Source organism: Oncorhynchus keta, unplaced genomic scaffold, assembly GCF_023373465.1.
Source record: "Oncorhynchus keta strain PuntledgeMale-10-30-2019 unplaced genomic scaffold, Oket_V2 Un_contig_12563_pilon_pilon, whole genome shotgun sequence".
Taxonomy (NCBI): Eukaryota; Metazoa; Chordata; class Actinopteri; order Salmoniformes; family Salmonidae; genus Oncorhynchus; species Oncorhynchus keta.
The window spans coordinates 132126-145238 of NW_026277915.1; the positions used below are offsets into that span (position 1 = coordinate 132126).

The following is a 13113-nucleotide window of genomic DNA, read 5'->3' on the forward strand; positions in this document are numbered from 1 at the left end:
CTGCCAGGTTGTATGGAGAGCATTTTTGCAAAGCTATTTTCAGGTCTCTCCAGAGATGTTTGATCGGGTTCAAGTCCGGGCTCCAGCTGGGCCACTCAATGACATTCCGAAACGTGTACCGAATCCACTCCCAAGTTGTCTTGGCCAAAGAGTTCAATCTTGGTTTCGTCAGACCAGATAATCTTGTTTCTCATGGTCAGAGTCCTTTAGGTGCCTTTTGGCAAACTCCAAGCGGACTGTCATATGCCTTTTACTGATGAGTGGCTTCTGTCTGGGCACTCTACCATAAAGGCCTGATTAGTGGAGTGCTGCAGAGATGGTTGTCCTTCTGGAAGATTCTCTCATCTCCACAGAGGAACTCTGTAGCTCTGTCAGAGTGATCATCGGGTTCTTGGCCACCTCCCCGAACAAGGCCCTTCTCCCTCGATTGCTCAGTTTGGCCGGGTGGCCAGCTCTAGGAAGAGGCTTGGTGGTTCCAAACTTCTTCCATTGAAGAATGATGGAGGCCTCTGTGTTCTTGGGGACATTAAATACAGCAGAAAGGTTTCGGTATCGGTCTCCAGATCTGTGCCGACATAATCCTGTCTCGGAGCTCTACAGACAAATCCATCGACCTCATGGCTTGGTTTTTACTCTGACTTGCACTGTCAACTGTGGGACCTGACATAGACAGGTGTGTGCCTGTCCAAATCATGTCCAATCAATTGAATTTACCACAGGTGGACTCCGATCAAGTTGTAGAAACATCTCAAGGATCATCTCATAGCAAAGGGTCTGAAAACTTAAAAACATAAATAAGCAAATTGTATTTTTTTTTTTACATTTGCAAGAATTTCTGAAAACCTGTTTTCGCTTTGTTATTATTGGGTATTGTGTGTAGATTGATGAGGAAAAACATGTAATCAATCTTAGAATAAAGCTGTAACGTACCAAAATGGGAATAATGGGAAGGGGTTTGACAGTGCCCTCGGAAAGCATTCAGACCCCTTCCCATTTTTCCCATTTTGGTACGTTACAGCTTTATTCTAAGATTGATTACATGTTTTTCCTCATCAACTTTTTCCACGTTTTGTTATGTTACAGCCTTATTCTAAAATGTAAAAAAAAAATATATCCTCAGCAATCTACACACCCTCATAATGACAAAGCTAAAACAGGTTTAGAGATTTTTGCAAATTTATTTAAAAAAACACACAAAAAAACAGAAGAACAAGACAGACTCAAAATTGAGTTCAGATGCTTCCCGTTTCCATTGATCATCCTTGAGATGTTTCTACAACTTTATTTATGAAACATATGAAATATACACTACTGTTCAACAGTTTGGGGTCACTTAGAAATGTCCTTGTTTTGAAAGAAAAGCACATTGTTTGTCCATTAAAATAACATCAAATTGATCAGAAATACAGTGTAGACATTGTTATTGTTGTAAATTACTATTGTACCTGGAAATGGCAGATATTTTATGGAATATCTACATAGGTGTACAGAGGCCCATTATCAGCAACCATCACTCCTGTGATCCAATGGCATGTTGTGTTAGCTAATCCAAGTTTATCATTAAAAACACTTTTGAAATTATGTTAGCACACCTGAAAACTGTCCCAAACTCAACACCCCAGATGCTAATATATGCATATTATTATTAGTATTGGATAGAAAACACTCTGAAGTTTCTAAAACTGTTTGAATGATGTCTGTGAGTATAACAGAACTCACATGGCAGGCAAAAACCTGAGAAGAAATCAAAACAGGAAGTGAGAAATTGATTTTCAAAACAGTTCCTATTGAATTCACAGTGAGATATGGATGAGGTTGCACTACCTAGGGCTTCCACTAGATGTCACCGTCTTTAGAAACTGGTTTGAGGATCCTACTATAAAGGAGGGGCTCATGAGAGCTCTTTGAGAAAGTGGTCTGGCAGAGAGCCTCGGTCTCATGACAATTGCTCCCGACAGAGTTAGCTCTCGTTACAATGCTTTTCTTCAGACAATGAAATTCTCCGGTTGGAAACTTATTGATGATTTATGTTAAAAACATCCTAAAGATTGATTGCATTCATCATTTGACTTGTTTCTACAGACTGTAACGGAAAAATGGTTGTATTTTTTTGACTTGGCTATGACCTAACATAATCATATGTTGTGCTTTCGCTGTAAATCACTTTTTAAATCGGACACCATGGGTAGATTAAGTGACCCCAAACTTTTGAATTGAGATCAGGTGCTTCCTGTTTCCATTGATCATCATTGAGATGTTTCGACAACTTGATATATAAAAATATTAAATATATATGTATCAGATATAAATCATCAGGATGTGACAGTCCACTGGTTATGTTCAACACTTCTCCAATCGTTGCCTAGTTTTAAATAAAGGTTAATAATAATAGTCAGGCTCTCCATGAGCATTAGCTGCTACTTCTCTCAATCCCGTTTTAAAAAGTCTCCCTGTGTGACATTCCTTGAGACCAACCAGAAATGTTTCCTTGGCCAAATATTACCAGATTGTCATAAAAACAACATGTTCTCTCGTTTCTGCATCACCAAATGTTGCGCGACAAAAGAGAAGGCTAGGTGAGCATCAATCACTAGTTCGGTGCAGCAGACTGCAGGTGTGTAGTGCTGCAAGTGATGAGCCGCCACAATGGTGTTTTTTAGTAAAGTTAGATCAATGTCTTGGATGATCACCTAATGATTAATTAGCAGTCCACATCACCAAATATTATAGCATAACATTACTTTTACAACAAAAATAACACCTACTTTCTTACGAGATTTTAGGATGGTTTGCTGAATCGTCCCAAACTCAACAGCTCCATTAGGCAGAATGTGCTTTGATTAAAACAAAATACAGGAAGTCAATATAATTTAACACCATCTGCTCTAATTTTCTAACCAAACAGTAATTCAAGAAGATTTAAATGCATATTCCCATGAAACTGATTGAGATCAAACGATTGGCATGCAGACGCAGCTTGGTCTTTTCACTGGTAAAACGTGAAGAATCATAATTCAATATTGACAGTGATGATGCCATGGCCTTTTTTGAAATGAGCTATGCCTAACTTAGTGATTGAGGGTATTAAACATTTTCAACGTTCTTGAGACAATGTGTGGGCAAAGGCAGGCGTTACAAGTTTAAATAGTTTTTGCTTCGCTGTGAAGTCCTGAGGTTTTCAGGGATGTGTGATGTCAGAATTACAGAATTCAACCTAGCAATAGACTGGTCATAACTTATGGAGGTATAATATATGAAGATAACTTATAGATAGAACCAGCTCTTACCATGACTAACAGTTGTCCTAATGTTCTCCTCCTCTTCTTCATCTTTAATGTTGACATTCAGCTCCAGTGTTTGACTGCAGTCTTCCAGCTTCACTGATGCCATCTCTGGATCCTGCAGAGCAAACTGGGCTCCGCTGTCACAATCAGGACCCAGTGACTGTAGGTTGCTACTCAGTGTGGAAGGAGAGTGGCAGGCTGGGTTTGTCCTCACTGTTGATGTTAACGGCCTCAGACTTAATCTGAGTCAGTCTGTAGTAATAAAGACAAATGGACACAAAAGTTATTTTCTTGACAGTTCTGGCACTTTATTCTGTAAAAATATTTTCTTGTTCAATTATCTCATTTCAGTAGCTCAGGTAGCTAATCCTTGAAAAAACATTAATTCACTTTAGACACATTTTAAATTGCACAACACAAGTGCACTTAATCTATAGTAGATTTCCTAAATTCACATAAATGCATAAATGGCTCAAAAACCGTTTAGTACAAGATGGTATCATGGAGGTCCACAAACAAACGTTTAAGGTCCATGTCTGTCTAATTCTGTACTAAGAAAATAAAACAAGAAATCCCTATTAACTTCTACCACACCCTCCCCTTCCCCAAAATCCCTCCCACACCCCCCAATAAACTATATCAATAGATCCCTTTCTGTGTTTGCAAACATTGGGGTTTATATCATGCTGAGACAATCCACCCCCAGGTTATCCAGCTTATCAAAAACCATACCGACAGTAACATCTGTTACCCCCAATAACTGCTGCAATTTACAAAATAACTTTCAACCTGGAATTTCTACTTTACACAATGCAAGTTGTTGATAAGCTAACCAATGAAAGCTATGAAGAACATATTATTCAATATTAAAGTATCCTTTGTCACAGTGCATTTATGTCTGCAAGATTTCTGAACAGGCCTCGAAAACCATGTCAGGACTAGTAGAACGACCAGTTCTGAAGGTAGGTCCTCTTACTACGGGACCAGCCATGGAAGCTCCATCAGTCTGACAGTAGGTCCACTTACTACAGGACCAGCCATGGAAGCTCCATCAGTCTGACAGTAGGTCCTCTTACTACAGGACCAGCCATGGAAGCTCCATCAGTCTGACAGTAGGTCCTCTTACTACAGGACGAGCCATGGAAGCTCCATCAGTCTGACAGTAGGTCCTCTTACTACAGGACCAGCCATGGAAGCTCCATCAGTCTGACAGTAGGTCCTCTTAATTTGTAAGTCGCTCTGGATAAGAGCGTCTGCTAAATGACTTAAATGTAATGTAATGTACTACAGGACGAGCCATGGAAGCTCCATCAGTCTGCACTGTAGTTCCAAAAGTCTGTCTTACAGCCTCTGCATATGATACATCATGACGGATTCTATATCTCTGAGCATCTCTCTGCACCTGGAATCCACCAAATGCTGCTCTGTGTCCTCCACACAATTGCAACACTTAACCGTCACATTGCTCCAACATTCACTGTAATCATGTTCCCCACCACACTTGGCACATCTTTTCACTCAACAGCTACATGTTCCATTCTTTGGCATTTAAAAACACTGTGATGATTCACTGTTGCTGCTCCAGTTTCAACTGTTCTGCTGTGGAACCCTGACCTGTTCACCGGACGTGCTACCTGTCCCAGACCTGCTGTTTTCAAGAGAGACATCAGGAAAGGTAGAGATACTCTCAATGATCAGCCAACTGACATTTACTCCTGAGGTGATGACCTGTTGCACCCTCGACAACCACTGTGATTATTATTATTTGACCCTGCTGGTCATCTATGAACATTTGAACATCTTTGCCATGTTCTGTTATAATCTCCACCCAGCACAGCCAGCATAGCCTGGTTCCTCTCAATGTTTCTTCCTTGGTTCTGGCCTTTCTTGGGAGTTTTTCCTAGCCACCGTGCTTCTACACCTGCATTGCTTGCTGTTTAGGGTTCAATGTAGTATCAGCTCCAGGGTCATGGCTTCTGAGCTTTGTCCCATTACGATTTTCCATTTGAAGAATCTTTCCTTGCTGAACCTGACCAGCACAAGATATTAACAATCTACCATTTATTTTTTATTTCACCTATTTAACCAGGTAGGCTAGTTCAGAAAAAGTTCTCATTTACACGGATGCGGCCTAGTTTAACTTCACCTCTTTTTATGGCCTTGGTTAATCGGGGTGTAAATTAGAGTTTCTATACTACATGCGCCACTGCTTCCAGTATCCATTTTCTGTTCTTCCCGTCTTTCCACTACAGACCATTCAAATACTAGGCCCTCATCCTCCCGCTCCATATCATCAGAACTGTCCCCCACATTAATCGCATTCCAGCACAGCTGTTGCTTCTCAAACTCTCTCCATTTCCATTGTTTCAGGGGTGTCAAACTCATTCCACTGAGGGCCGAGTCTCTGCGTTTTCTTTCTTCTTTCAATGACAACATAGACAATCAGTTGAGGTGAGTTCCTCACGAATTAGTGACCTTAATTCATTAATCAAGTACATGGGTGGAGCGAATGGTTTTGATACGTGCTCCGATTCATCGCATTAATCGACGCCATTCCATGCAGTTGGCCTCTCTCTCCAAATGGTGAAGGATAACTTCAGCTAGCTTCCCTCTATTTTGACACTTCTTCACACACCATCGTGTCGCCATTTCACCACGAGCAAACTCCAAGACGACCAAAACCGTTGAAGCCGCCATTTGACGAGCCTTGTCCGAACTATCCAGATCTCGCGAGCTCACATGAACGAAAAAGTGTATGTAAACTCGCGAGATCAGGATGGTTCGGACGAGGCTATTTACCAGCTCATAAGCATCATTTTACACAAAACCAAGAACATGTAAAAACGAACTCAAAGTGGACTTTGACGAAATGATGTACATACACTCAAGACAAACCCAAAGTCTAGCTTAGTGACTTGAAAAATCGTTTTAAATCACGTTCTTCACTCCCTCGGTGTGACCCCAAAATAACACATACAATTAAAACCTTTACCAAACGTGATAATACATTGACAGATTTGTTACCTAGAATATTATATATTCTTTCGACATTAGAAACTTTAAACGTGCTATTTACATACCTACAATAATACATTTGAAACGGACACAACCACTATCGACATAACACAGTTCTGTTGTTTTCTTCCCGGAACTTCCTGTTCCCAAATGCGACAGTGTCAACTTTTTCTCTGGTATACTTACACAAATATAACGTGTCTGCCGCCACCTACTGTACGGTTAGTAAACTGTTAAAATAAATACATGTCAATTGCGGAAACAACGACTTCAAAACAAAATACAAAAATAGATAAATAACAACATCCCACTCCTTCAGTCACAGTCCGATTCAAATCACATCCCTACACAGTCTCGTGGGCCTCGTAGGGAGGAACATCTTAATCCAGTATTCCCTGCAATTAGTGGTGTAAAGTACTTAAGTACAAATATTGTAAGTACTGCATAAGGAGGTTTTGGGGGTATCTGTACTTTACTTTTGATATTTTTCTACTTTTACTCCACTACATTCCTAAAGAAAATAATGTACTTTCAACTCCAAACATTTCCCTGGCACCCAAAAGTACTCGTTACATTTTTTAATGATTAGCAGGACAGGAAAAAAATTCAATTCGCGCATCCCTATGTAACAGATGTGAAATAGCTCGCTAGTTGGTGCGCGCTAAATAGCGTTTCAATCGGTGACGTCACTTGCTCTGAGACCCTGAAGTAGTAGTTCCCCTTGCTCTGCAAGGGCCAAAGCTTTTGTGGAGCGATGGTTCGTGGGTGACCTGTTGATGTGTGCAGAGGGTCCCTGGTTCGCGCTCGGGTATGGGCGAGGGGACGGTCTAAAGTTATACTACTGCATCTGATTTGTCGGACTCACTAAACACAAATACTTTCTTTGAAAATGATGGATGTGATCTTAAATTCAATCCAGAGTGGCAGAGTGCGCTTGAGCGTTCGTAAATTCAGAGCGTTGTCAGACTGTCAGTTCGTATCGCTCTCGGAGCGTTCAGAGACACACTGGACGCTCTGGCGGAGGAGGAGGGTTGATTCAAGCGTTCTGACCTCACAACGGCAGTCAAGCATCCAAGATAACTGGTTAACATTGGCTGGCTTGCTACTACTTCCAGGACAAATGAGTGATTTCTGACCATTTCACTCACCTGAGCAGAGCTGGTTAGGAGGGTTGGTGTTCATGTTATCCAGAGCATTGGTGACTTTAAATGTGCTACAGGCAACAATTTAATTAAAATGTTTATTCCATCAAACTTCAAATTATTAGAATAGTACTATGAGGATTCTGTGTTTTGCACTATAGACCGTTACCATATATGTGATTGAATATTATCTGCTGTTGGCTTGTGTGGATGTGTTATGCAACATAGCTGACCTGAAACATTGTTAACAGTTTCATGGCCATGGGCCTTTCTCATGATGGAAAAATACAGAATAACATAAAAATGGACACATACAGAACGTAGAGTAGCAACAGGAATATTCCAAGTTCAGACAGAAGGGGGGTGTCAGATCGCTATGATCGCCAGGAACTTTACTAAACAATACATTAATTGCACCATAACAGTGACCACAAACTATTAGGACCAACAGCAGTCTCAACAATTTACCACTACTACACCTGGCTATTAGCGGAGCCTTGTCTGGCAACGAAACAGTTAATTCAGCCTCATTTACTGACTTTTAAAATAACATGGCTGACTTACTTAAACAAATGTGGTTTCTACTGACAATTGATATGAACAAACATTAGGGGACGACAAGCGGTTAGGAGGCAATCTGTAATTCGACTAAGACATTAATGAGTGAGCTAGGACGAACGTAATCAATATAACTATTTGTTCAGCACTCTTGAAATGTACAGCAACAGAATTCAGAACATGGGCCGTTCTTACAGTGTTCTCCCTGAACGCCAAGTCAGAACCGTAGGATAAATAAAGGGGCTTATATGCAGACAATGAAAATTCTTACAATATTCAATGATTACATTTCGCAAAAACAGGTTATAGGCTACATGTGAACCACCAAGTCAGAACAGTAGGCAAAATTAAGATGTGAAACTAGACCAAATTATTAGGGTGAGGCACATGGGCTACTGACATCTTACTACACAACATACACTTAGTATTACTTTCTTAGCTACAGAATACACATCTCCCTGGCATATTACATAATTTATGCAGCAGCATACAAGACATTATTGAGCTCACCTTGTTGTGCTGTGCTCACTTGAACAGGAAGGTGGCGCGGCAATCCTTCATGGGCATATTTTGTCATCAAACTTTGTCAACAAATTATGGCATTCTCTGGATTTATGGTGTTTTCAAGACAACGAGGAACTCTAAGAAGAAAAAAATGGAATCATGATGACGTCAGTGATCTTCAGGTTGTAGCTGTAGAAAGAGGTCCAAGTTCCCAATTTACAATTCCGAGGTGGATGAAAGTTCAAAATGTATTTTCTAAGTCATAGCTTGTTTTTCCCCAAGTTCCCAGTTGTTTTGAACTCACACAAGTCAGATTTTGCAGTCCCGAGTTAAGTTGATTTGAGCGTGGCACAAATCAAGCTTTATTGACAGCATGGCCAGTGTTGAATGTTTACAGTTTTAGAATAGGAAAAGAGCCCCTTATTCTTAGACTTGGGACCACACAGCGACTCCACTGAATAGCAGGCTAATGATTGCTTTGCAATGCTTGCAGTTAGCCACTGATTCCTTCCAAACCACTCATTGTTGAATTTGCAATTTGTTGTGTGATGTTTATGTCCAACAGCCGATGAGCACCGATACATTTTATCTATAATTTCTCTTCATATGACAATGATTAAAAAAGGATTTGCCAGTAGATTTTCGACTTGAAACATGATGATGACTGCAAGCTCATATGTTGAAAGTGTGACGTTGACAGTGATCAGTCCAATCAAGGCGACTGTAGATATCACATGATTGGACATTATTTTATCTGTGGACAATGACCTTGAGCCTTCTTGGATTGGCACTTCCAATGTAACTCTATTGCAGCACCCAAGGGGCTTGAATTTTCAAGTTCTACCCTTAGACTTGGCAGTGAAGTATTGTCCCCCTGAATGACAGAACACTGAGCCAATCACGGCGCAAAGCTCCGTATTTTCTGCGGGCGTGCCCCACTTCCACAGAAAGCACTGAGCTAGGCTGAAACACATGCATTTTGGAGCTGCTTTACTCAAGAAAACAAAAAAAAAGATTCCATGTTTGTATGTGGCTTTATTAACAACTCAATTACATGTTTTTTAACATTGTTTGCAAACATTTTTTTATCACTGTTTTATCGCTAAAACTGGGGCTTAAAACGGGTGGCTCACCTGCCCTGAATGATGGGTCGCCACTGAACTTATTTAGAACACTGGTGTTTAACCTTCCCAAGATCCCCCATGTCACCCTGCTCCTCCGTACATTCCACTGGATTCCAGTTGAAGCTCACATCCACGACAAGACAATGGTGTTTACTCACGGTGCAGCAAGAAGAACTGCCCCATCTCTACCTTCAGGCTCAAACCCTGGATCCCAACCCGAGCACTCAGTTCTGCCACCTCTGGTCTCATGGCCGTCCCACTGCTACAGGGGTCAAGCTCCCTCTCAGCCCAGTCAAAGCACTTCTCTATCCTGGCACCAGCTTCCCTCTGATGCTTTACTAGCATCTTTCCAACTGCCCGAAATGGTCTGAAACACCTACATCTTTAAAGAGTATCCCCCCCCCTTCAAAATATAAATAATAATAATAATAATCATGTGACACTAACTCATTGAGGAAGAGAAATGTATTTATTGTGATATGTGGTTGTCTCACCTGGCAATCTTAAGATGAATGTACTTAATGTGCTGGTGACATCACAGGGTCAGAGAGAACTCCTGACTGTAGTCATACAAAAACACTCCAGGCACTCAGCCCATAAGAACCATTCATACTGTCAGATCTAATATGAAGAACTGAATACAACCATAAGAACCATTCATACTGTCAGATCTAATATGAAGAACTGAATACTAAAGAGAAGAAGAGGTTGACCAGTACATATTCATGTAACTTTTTTTTTTCATTGGCAGATCAATAAAGTTTGCTTCAATGCAGTTATCCAACACAATCATGATCAGTAACTAAAATAACTAATCTAGTTTTAAAGACTATTAATAAACATGTATTCATTTCATAAACTGTGTATCATTAAATACAGTTGTAAAATCATCCCCCCCAAACTAATGGTGAAAAGTGATCATCACACCATCTCTATCTGATACATGTTAGGGGCGGTAGGTAGCATAGTGGTTAGAGCGTCGGGCCAGTAACCAAAAGGTTGCTAGATCGAATCCCCGAGCTGACAAGGTAAAAATCTGTTATTCTGCCTCTGAACAAGGCAGTTAACCCACTGTTCCTAGGCCGTCATTGTAAATAAGATTTTGTTCTTAACTGACTTGCCTAGTTAAATAAAGGTTCAATAAAAAAAAAAGTGTCTACTAGCTCCTTCCCACAGAATACTGCAGAGGGACAACCTGGTCTCTGAGCAAAACGTATTATGTATTACAAAAACTTCCGTGCCACTCCATTTAGTATGTTAAGTTACATTATATTGGCCTACCAATGTAAACTGAACTAAAATATAAACTAAACATGTAAAGTGTTGGTTTCATGAGCTGAAATAAAACACTCCAGCAATGTTCCATGTGCAGAAAAAGCTAATTTCTCTCAAATGTTGTGACCAACTTTGTTTATATCCCTGTTCGTGAGCATTTCAGCCTTTGTCAAGATAATCCATCCACCTGACAGGTGTGGCATATCAAGATGCTGATAAAACAGCATTATCATTACACAGGTGCACCTTGTGCTGGGGGGGACATTAAAAGGTCACAAAACATAATGTCACAGATGTCCCAAGTTCAGGGAATGTGCAATTGTCATGATGACTGCAGGAGAGAATTCAATATTTATCTCTCTCCCATAAGCCACCTCTAACGTCCTTTTAGAGAATTTGGCAGTACATCCAACAGGCCTCACAACTGCAGAGCACATGTAACCACGGCAGCCCAGGACCTCTTCACCCGCAGGATTGTCTGAGGGGGGCTGAGTAGTATTTCTGTCTGTAATCAAGACCTTTGTGGGGAAAAACGAATTCTTATTGGCTGGGCATGGCTCCCAAGTGGGCCTATATGCCCTCCCAAGTCCCACCCATGGCTGAGCCCCTGCCCAGTAATATGAAATCCATAGATATATGTTCATGTGATTTTAAGTTGGAAAGTTCCAAGAAACTAGTTCCAGTCAGAGCAGACGTAAGGCTTATCTCCTGTGTGTGTTCTCTGATGAACTTTGAGCTGAGTTGATGTTTTAAAACATTTTACACAGTCAGGGCAGAAGAAAGGCTTCTCTCCTGTGTGTGTTCTCTGGTGAACTTTTAGCTCTTTTGATGTTTTAAAACATTTTCCACAGTCAGAGCAAGAATAAGGCTTCTCTCCTGTGTGTGTTCTCTGATGAACTTTTAGATCAGTTGATGTTGTGCAGCATTTCCCACAGTCAGAGCAGGAGTAAGGCTTCTCTCCTGTGTGTATACGTTGGTGTGTTTTTAAGGTGCCCAGATGAGAGAAACGCACCCCACAGTCAGAGCAGAAATAAGGCTTCTCTCCTGTGTGTATTCTCTGATGAACTTTTAGATCAGTTGATGTTGTGCAGCATTTCCCACAGTCAGAGCAGGAGTAAGGCTTCTCTCCTGTGTGCATACGTTGGTGTGTTTTTAAGGTGCCCAGATGAGAGAAACTCGCCCCACAATCAGAGCAGGAGTAAGGCTTTTCACCTGTATGTATACGTTCATGTGCTTTTAAGTGGGAAATTTGACAGAAACTCCTTCCACAGTCAGGGCAGAAGAAAGGCTTCTCTCCTGTGTGTGTTCTCTGATGAGCTTTTAGGTCGTTCGATGTTTTAAAACATTTCCCACAGTCAGAGCAGGAGTAAGGCTTCTCCCCTGTATGTATAAGTTCATGTGATTTTAAGTGGGAAAGTTGAGAGAAACTCGTTCCACAGTCAGGGCAGAAGAAAGGCTTCTCTCCTGTGTGTGTTCTCTGATGAAGTTTTAGCACCGTTGATGTTATGAAGCATTTTCCACAGTCAGAGCAGGAGTAAGGCTTCTCTCCTGTGTGTATTTTTAGGTGTATTTTTAGCTTTGATAGAAATGGGAAAATCTTTTCACAATGTGGGCAGTGATGAGACCTCTTAGCTCTGTGACCTTCCTGCTGTTGCTCTCTGGATGTAGAGAATGTCTCAACATGGTCTCCTGTGTGAACAACATCAGAAGAACCAGTCAGTTGGTGTGATATACATGCCAATCAAATGTATTTTATGAAGCACTTTTTACATCAGTAGTTGTCAAAGTGCATAACAGAAACCCAGCCTAAAATCCTCAAAGAGCAAGCGATGCAGATGTAGAAGCACAGTGGCCACAAAAAACTCCCTAGAAAGCAGGAACCTAGGAAGAAACCGAGAGAGGAACCAGGCTCAGAGCGGTGGCCAGTCCTCTTCTGGCCATACCGGGTGACAGGTAGCCTAGTGGTTAGAGCAACCGAAAGGTTGCAAGATCAAATCCCCGAGCTGACAAGGTAAAAATCTGTTCTTCCCCTGAATAAGGCAGTTAACCCACTGTTCCTAGGCCGTCATTGAAAATAAGAATTTGTTCTTAACGGACTTGCCTAGTTAACCTGTTTGGGCGCATGTCCAAATGCTAGTGGGACACCTACGACAACATCTGGTGAAATTGCAGAGCGCGAAATTCAAAATACAAAAATCGGGAATATTAAAC

The 13113-nt window shown here is 41.1% G+C and overlaps 1 protein-coding gene and 1 pseudogene across 1 annotated transcript in view; both read right to left on the minus strand.

The window, feature by feature from the left end:
* LOC127917989 (gastrula zinc finger protein XlCGF7.1-like) overlaps window positions 1-6505 on the minus strand; it is a 33951-nt pseudogene extending 27446 nt beyond the window's left edge.
* The window catches only part of LOC127917987 (zinc finger protein 34-like), a 146024-nt gene that overhangs the window by 126562 nt on the left and 6349 nt on the right, over window positions 1-13113 (minus strand). The window lies entirely within an intron of this gene.